Genomic DNA, 8,388 nt, shown 5'->3' on the forward strand with positions numbered 1-8,388 from the left:
TTAAGTCAACTAAATGGTGAAAAATCTCTAAAGCTATTTAGTAATTTCTTTTGACTGAAGAAAGAAAGACATGAACATTTTAGATGACACAGAGGTGAGTAAATTATCAGGTAAATTTTATTCTGGGAGTGAACTAATCCTTACAGGCATATTAATTTTTTTCTTGTCTAAGAACAGAACTACCACACATTTTTAGATCACATCCCACTAGCTGAGAATCACTGATTCAGACACAATGCAATGTGCAAGGATTTGAGGCGCAGTGTGCAGGCAGCATGAGTTTACAGTTCTGTGGTATTGCAAGAGTTTTCCATCATCCCTCAGGCTTTAGAGCTCTGGCTCATATGAGTTGAGTCAGACTCTAGATTCTGACACAAGGTCAGCCCATGTCATAAAACAGTTTACTGACATTCGCTGTGTGTCACGGACCTTTGTAATTGCTCAGTGATGGACAGCCTCTATGTTCCACTTTACTTTCGTTACAACTAATGCAACTCTCAAATATTAGGGTCTCAGCAGAATGCATCAAACTGTCATAAGTCATAAGCCTCTTTAAAGGATTACTCCACTTCCAAAATAAAAATTTCCTGATAATTTACTCCATGTCATCCAAGATGTTGACCTCTTTCTTTCTTCAGTTGCAAAGAAATTAAGTTTTTTAGAGGAAAACATTCCAGGATTTTTCTCCATATAGTGGACTTCAATGGTTCTCAACAAAGCAGTTTCATTGCAGCTTTAAAGAGCTCTACACGATCCCAGTTGAGGAATAAGGGTCTTATCTAGCGAAATGATTGGTTATTTTCTAAAACAAAATTACGATTTATATATTTTTTAACCTCAAATGCTCATCTTGTCTAACTCTACGATGCGCATGAATACTCTGTACACTCCAGTTCAATATAGTTAGGGTATGACAAAAAACACCCTACATCACTGCAAAAGTACCGACCCAGTGTTACAAAGAGAACGTGCAAAGAAGATCAAACGCCCTTTACAAAAAAAAGGTAAAAAAGCAATGTAGGATGATTTTGAAGTTGGAGGAGAAAAGGAGATGAAAGTTTTTTGACATACCCTAACTACAGTCGTGGCCAAAAGTTTTGAGAATTACATAAATATTGGAAATTGGAAAAGTTGCTGCTTAAGTTTTTATAATAGCAATTTGCATATACTCCAGAATGTTATGAAGAGTGACTGTTATGAAGAGTGATCAAATGAGTTGCATAGTCCTTCTTTGCCATGAAAATTAACTTAATCCCGAAAAAAAACTTTCCACTGCATTGTTAAGAAGGCTTCAGGGCGTCCAAGAAAGTCCAGCAAGCACCAGGATCGTCTCCTAAAGAGGATTCAGCTGCGGGATCGGAGTGCCACCAGTGCAGAGCTTGCTCAGGAATGGCAGCAGGCAGGTGTGAGCGCATCTGCACGCACAGTGAGGCCAAGACTTTTGGAAGATGGCCTGGTGTCAAGAAGGGCAGCAAAGAAGCCACTTCTCTCCAAAAAAAACATCAGGGACAGATTGATCTTCTGCAAAAAGTATGGCGAATGGACTGCTGAGGACTGGGGCAAAGTCATATTCTCCGATGAAGCCTCTTTCCGATTGTTTGGGGCATCTGGAAAAAGGCTTGTCTGGAGAAGAAAAGGTGAGGGCTACCATCAGTCCTGTGTCATGCCAACAGTAAAGCATCCTGAGACCATTCATGTGTGGGGTTGCTTCTCATCCAAGGGAGTGGGCTCACTCACAACTTCTTCCAACAATCCAACAACAGTTTGGTGACGAACAACGCATTTTCCAGCATGATGGAGCACCGTGCCATAAGGCAAAAGTGATAACTAAGTGGCTCGGGGACCAAAACGTTGAAATTTTGGGTCCATGGCCTGGAAACTCCCCAGATCTTAAAACTTGTGGTCAATCAAGAGGCGGGTGGACAAACAAAAACCCACTAATTCTGACAAACTCCAAGAAGTGATTATGAAAGAATGGGTTGCTATCAGTCAGGATTTGGCCCAGAAGTTGATTGAGAGCATGCCCAATCGAATTGCAGAGGTCCTGAAAAAGAAGGGCCAACACTGCAAATACTGACTCTTTGCATAAATGTCATGTAATTGTCGATAAAAGCCTTTGAAACGTATGAAGTGCTTGTAATTATATTTCAGTACATCACAGAAACAACTGAAACAAAGATCTAAAAGCAGTTTAGCAGCAAACTTTGTGAAAACTAATATTTGTGTCATTCTCAAAACTTTTGGCCACGACTGTACATTGAACTGGAGTGTACAGAGTACACATGAGCTAGACAAGACAAGCACTTGTGGCTAACAAGTGTATAAATATTAATTTATTTAAGAAAATTACCAATCGTTTTGCTAGGTAAGACCATTATTCCTCAGCTGGGATCGTTTAGAGCCCTTTGAAGCTGCATTGCAATTACATTTTTAACATTAAATCCGATCTCTATTGAAGTGCACTATATAGAGAAAAATCCTGAAATGTTTTCCTCAAAAAAATTAATTTCTTTGCGACTAAAGAATGAAAGACATGAATATCTTGGATGACATGCTGATAAATTATCAGCAAATTTTTATTCTGGAAGTAGAGTAATCCAGTAGTAACTCTAATTATATTTCTGTACATCCTTGAGACAGTGTAAAAAGAGTAGTTCACTTTCAGAACAAAAATGTACAGATAATGAACTCACCCCCTTGTCATCCAAGATGTTCATGTCTTTCTTTCTACAGTTGTAAAGAAATGGTGTTTTTCTGAGGAAAACATTTCAGGATTTCTCTCCATATAATGGACTTCTATGGTGCCCCTGAGTTTGAACTTCCAAAATGCAGTTTAAATGCAGCTTCAAAGGGCTCTAAACGATCCCAGCTGAGGAAGAAGGGTCTTATCTAGCGAAACGATTGGTTATTTTCTAAAAACATTTACAACTTATATACTTTTTAATCTCAAACGCTCGTCTTGCCGAGCTAGATAAGACGAGCATTTGAGGTTAAAAAGTATTTAAATTTTTTTTTAGAAAATAACCCATCGTTTTGCTAGAAAAGACCCTTCTTTCCTCGGCTGTGGTCGTTTAGAGCCCTTTGAAGCTGCATTTTGGAAGTTCAAAATCAGGGGCACCATAGAAGTCCATTATATGGAGAGAAATCCTGAAATGTTTTACTCAAAAAACATAATTTCCTTCCGACTGAAGAAAGAAAGACATGAACATCTTGGATGACAAGGGGGTGAGTACATCTGTAAATTTTTGTTCTGAAAGTAATCTACTCCTTTAAGAGAAAATATTTTGTTCTAATGCACTGACAATAGAAAGTTTTAAAGTATGCAGTGGACATTGTGCAACAGCTGTTGATTAGCATAGATCTGTACTATTCTGAGATCTGCACTGCACAGTTGTGTCAGTTGATAGCTAATATTAATTTCTTTTGTCTCATTTGTTTGACAAAGTAAAGTCTCATTTACAAAGGTGAGGTTTTGGTGGGTAATACACTTCTCGATTACTCATTCATGTCATTTCCAGCATGAAATTCAAATACTGGCCTTGCTCCACTCTGAGGCTAATGTATTTTCCTCTCATTACGTTTTCTGCCACATTCAGTCACTTGTTATTAGTGGCGGTGGAAAGTCTATTGCTATGGTAACAAGAAACATTTCTCTCTTTATTATCTGTGTGAATATTTTTGCAGTAGAATAGATAATTTTTTAATTCAGTAAGTTTGAATGACGCAAGGTTTTATTCCTTTCTGTGTTTTTTTTTGGGGGGGGGGGCTGATACAGGTGCAGAGTGTGTTTATTATCTGCATGGGGTGCATGTTTGCATGTGTGCAGTCATAGTAGCAAAGAGCTATTGAGATATTACAGCACTGAGTATCCATAAACACATAAGAAAGGTATAAAACTGGATCCACTTGTGTTGAGTAGAATTCATAATAAATACAGTTATGTCTATAAATATAATTTGAAGAGAATGTTATAGCTTGAAATGCAATCTGATCATGTGCCCTGATGCTGGTGAGACAACTTTAAAATGCAGTTTCCAAACCCCTTATTCCCAATTGGATGCCTGCAGGTATAACTTTGTTTGGAGGCGCGATAAAATTATGTTAAAGTTGATCCAGTGTTATACGATGTATCCCTGCTCCATATTGAAAATATAGTGTTGTGGAACATGATTTTTTAGTAGATTTAAACTTATTAGGATGTCCAGACATTGGATGTCCACCATAAAAATGAAAAAGAATAAAAAAAAGCTTGACCATTGACTATTTTAGGTCAGTACGCTTATTATTGTTACAGCAAATGTTAAAGTTTTAACACAATTTACACATTTCCCATTTTCAAACTTCACAACTGTAGTTCGAGATTTTTAAAGCAAACTTAAAGGGTTAGTTCACCCAAAAATGAAAATTAGCCCATTATTTACTCACCCTCCAGGCATCCTAAGTGTATATGAATTTCCTTTTTTCAGATGAATCCAATTAGAGTTATATTAATAATTATCCTGGCTCTCCCAAGCTCTATCATTGAGATGAGCAGGTGTTACTCTTCATGAGTCCAAAGCAGGTCCAATAAAGTGTATCCATCCATAATAAAAAGTGCCTCACATGGCTCCGGGGGGTGAATAAAGGCCTCCTACAGCAAATCGATGCATATTTGTATGAAAAATAGCAGCTCTGGGCGGATGACATATGATGTCGGCGTTGCGCAGGTACAAAATGAGGATTTGTAAAGAAAAATGTTGGAGGATTTTGATATAAACCAAGAGGGGACTGGTTTTCCTTTGCTAAAGTCAGGAAACTTTGCTTCCTTTGCTCCTGTAAACAAATGTTGGTGTTCACGAGACTCACAGGCACATGTCCAACATTATCCACTCAGAGATGCTTCAGTGTACAACCAATTGGTGCAAACTAGAATAAAGTAAAGATTTTAAAGGATTTCCTACATTTCTGGACCTTAAACTGGGTTGTTGCTGTCTATGCAGAGTCAGAATGCTCTCAGATTTCATCAAAAATATCTTTGTGTTAGGAAGACTTTGGAAGGGCATGTGGGTGAGTAATTAATGACAGAATTAAAATTTTTGAGTGAACTCTCCCTTACTGTGTCACAATACAAGTCTTTTGCCATTAATATTAATTAAGTGTTGTGACGTTTTGATCTTACTGGCTGTGGCTGAAACGTTTTGGGATGTGTGCTAATTAATTCACTAAATAACAACATACTATGGGGAAAGTCATGACTAATGAATATGTATAACGTTATTTGCTTTCGGGAGGTTACAGAGCAACGTCTGTGTGACCCAATTAATATTCATACAGTATACCTTTATTGTGCTTTGGGGAAATACAGTAGAGCCCGTTTTAGTAGCGAGCCGTGAACACATGGACTGTGGCGGAAAAAAAACTTGATTAGATGACAGAAGCAGAGCATCAGAATCTCTCTCGTTTGTGGTAAAGACAGAAAGCTCAGCTCAGCCAAGGTTATGGTCTGTCCTCAGTCACTGTGCTTCCAGTTAAAGCTCTTATTTGGTATTATATTATACAGGTATATGAATGAGGCTTAATGCGACAGATTTAATGAAATTAATTAAACAAATCATTTTACGCGGACGCCATTAACCAAACTACACACGCACTCATCACACCACTCGCCACTTCGACATTTGTTCATGAATGCAAACATGAGCACATTACATTTCTGAGAGTCGGAGAAGCCAGGAGCAGCTGGTATAACTGAACAAGGATAAACCCCCCACTAAATCCACTCACCTCTCAGGGACACCAGTTAACATTCATTTAAATGAGATTATATTATGTTGGCATGGAAAGAGACTTCGCATTTCAAATGAAGACCACTAGATGGCACACGTTCCCTTTTGCTGGCGGTCGAAAGTACACAATAAACGCATAGAAATGTGACCCTTGACCACAAAACCAGTCATAAGGGTTCATTTCTTTTTAAATTGAGAGACATTTTATGAAAGCTGAATAAATATATGTCTGTTGATGTACGGTTTGTTAGGATATGACAATATTTGGCCTATTTGAAATCTCTGGAATCTCAGGGTGCAAAAAAAATCTAAATATTGAGAAAATCGTCTTTAAAGTTGTCCAAATGAAGTTCTTAGCAATGCATATTACTAATAAAAATTAGGTTTTGATATATTTCCTTGTCAAAAAATCCTATTGGAATTTCAGTTTATCCTTTAGGATCTTACTGGATTCTTAGAATCCTTTTGGACATTCTGATTTATTTTAATAGAATTTCACTTTGCCCTGTAGGATTGTATTTGATTCTTAGAATCCTATTGGACATTCCGATTTATTTTAATGGAATTTCACTTTGTCCTGTAGGATTTTATTTGATTCTTAGAATCCTATTGGACATTCTGATTTATTTTAATGGAATTTTACTTTATCCTGTAGGATTTTATTTAAATCTTAGAATCCTATTGGACATTCCGACTAATTTTAATGGAATTTCACTTTGTCCTGTAGGATTTTATTTAAATCTTAGAATCCTATTGGACATTCCGATTTATTTTAATGGAATTTCACTTTGTCCTGTAGGATTTTATTTCATTCTTAGAATCCTATTGGACATTCTGATTTATTTTAATGGAATTTTACTTTATCCTGTAGGATTTTATTTGATTCTTAGAATCTTTTTGGACATTCTGATTTATTTTAATGGAATTTTACTTTATCCTGTAGGATTTTATTTGATTCTTAGAACCCTATTCCGATTTATTTTAATGAACTTTCACTTTGTCCAGTAGGATTTTATTTAAATCTTAGAATCCTATTGGACATTCCGATTTCTTTTAATGGAATTTTACTTTATCCTGTAGGATTTTATTTGATTCTTAGATTCCTCTTGGACATTCCAGTTTATTTTAATGGAATTTCACTTTGTCCTGTAGGATTTTATTTGATTCTTAGATTCCTTTTGGACATTCCAGGTTATTTTAATGGAATTTCACTTTGTCCTGTAGGATTTTATTTAAATCTTAGAATCCTATTGGACATTCTGATTTCTTTTAATGGAATTTTACTTTATCCTGTAGGATTTTATTTAAATCTTAGAATCCTATTGGACATTCCGATTTCTTTTAATGGAATTTTACTTTATCCTGTAGGATTTTATTTAAATCTTATAATCCTATTGGACATTCCGATTTCTTTTAATGGAATTTTACTTTATCCTGTAGGATTTTATTTGATTCTAAGAATCCTATTGGACATTCTGATTTCTTTTAATGAAATTTTACTTTATCCTGTAGGATTTTATTTGATTCTTAGAATCATATTGGAAATTCTGATGTATTTTAATGAAATTTCACTTTATCCTGTAGGATTTTGTTTGATTTTTAGAATCTTATTGGACATAGTGTTTTATTTAATGGGATTTCACTTTGTCCCATAGGATCTTATTTGATTCTGTTGATTAATTACTTTTTAAGAGTAACTTTACTTCTTTAGACTAACACTCATGTCTGTGTGTGCGCTTGTAACCCACAATAAATTGCAGCCTATGTGTATACACACAAATATTGAAATTCATAATATTAGTGGGAAATTTACAAAATATCTTAATGGGACATGATCTTTACTTAATATCCTAATACTTTTTGGCATAAAAGAAAAATCAATCATTTTGACCCATAAAATCCATAGTCACAAATGTACGTGCTGTCAAAATATTCAGCTCTTGTCTGCTAATATAGGCAAAAATAATGTTTTCTTTGTTATGTTATGCTGTGAATAAAGTCTTTTGTACATATAAAGATGCCATAATTACTCCTAACATCAGAAGAGGTCGGTACTAAGGCATACTTTTTAAGTTATACAATCTTAACGATAGGTATCACAATTTTACCTATTAGCAGTCTCCTACAAAACAAAGAAATTTAATTCCCTCTTTGCTTATAGTTGGATTCTGTTCACCTTTTATGTTTACAATCATTGTTTGATGTAAATTCTTGCTGTATTGAAGTTTTTCTTCCTTAACCGCATTCTCCAGTGATCGACATTAAATTGGACAAACCACAGGAGCCTCCAACTACCGAGGGCGGATGTTCCTGTTAATAGCTCACAGCTGATTTCCAGCATCATCTACACCACATGCTTGTTGTGTTGCTTCCTCTTGGTTAGCTTCCAGTTGTGTTTTCAGATTGGATATTTGGCCTTCCCATCTGACTTTTAGTAACTGGTTGGAATCAGTGTTACATCAGTTTCAATTGTAAAATAGTATACTTTAGTAACAAAATTGCCAAAAATCCTAAAAATTCGAAAAGTGAAGGGCAAAAAGCAACAAAAATGTAGACTATGTCCAACATATATACTTTTTGAAAATGTAGAGAGGTAGACTTCTTTCTTTGTTTTTGTATTTTT

At 35.6% G+C, this 8,388-nt stretch overlaps 1 pseudogene; it reads left to right on the forward strand.

Annotated features, from left to right (window-relative positions):
- The window catches only part of LOC141347530 (ras-related protein Rab-6B-like), a 60,790-nt pseudogene extending 52,699 nt beyond the window's left edge, over positions 1–8,091 (forward strand).
- The last annotated feature ends 297 nt before the right edge of the window (positions 8,092–8,388 follow it).

The sequence above is a fragment of the Garra rufa genome, chromosome 12 (assembly GCF_049309525.1).
Source record: "Garra rufa chromosome 12, GarRuf1.0, whole genome shotgun sequence".
Classification (NCBI taxonomy): Eukaryota; Metazoa; Chordata; class Actinopteri; order Cypriniformes; family Cyprinidae; genus Garra; species Garra rufa.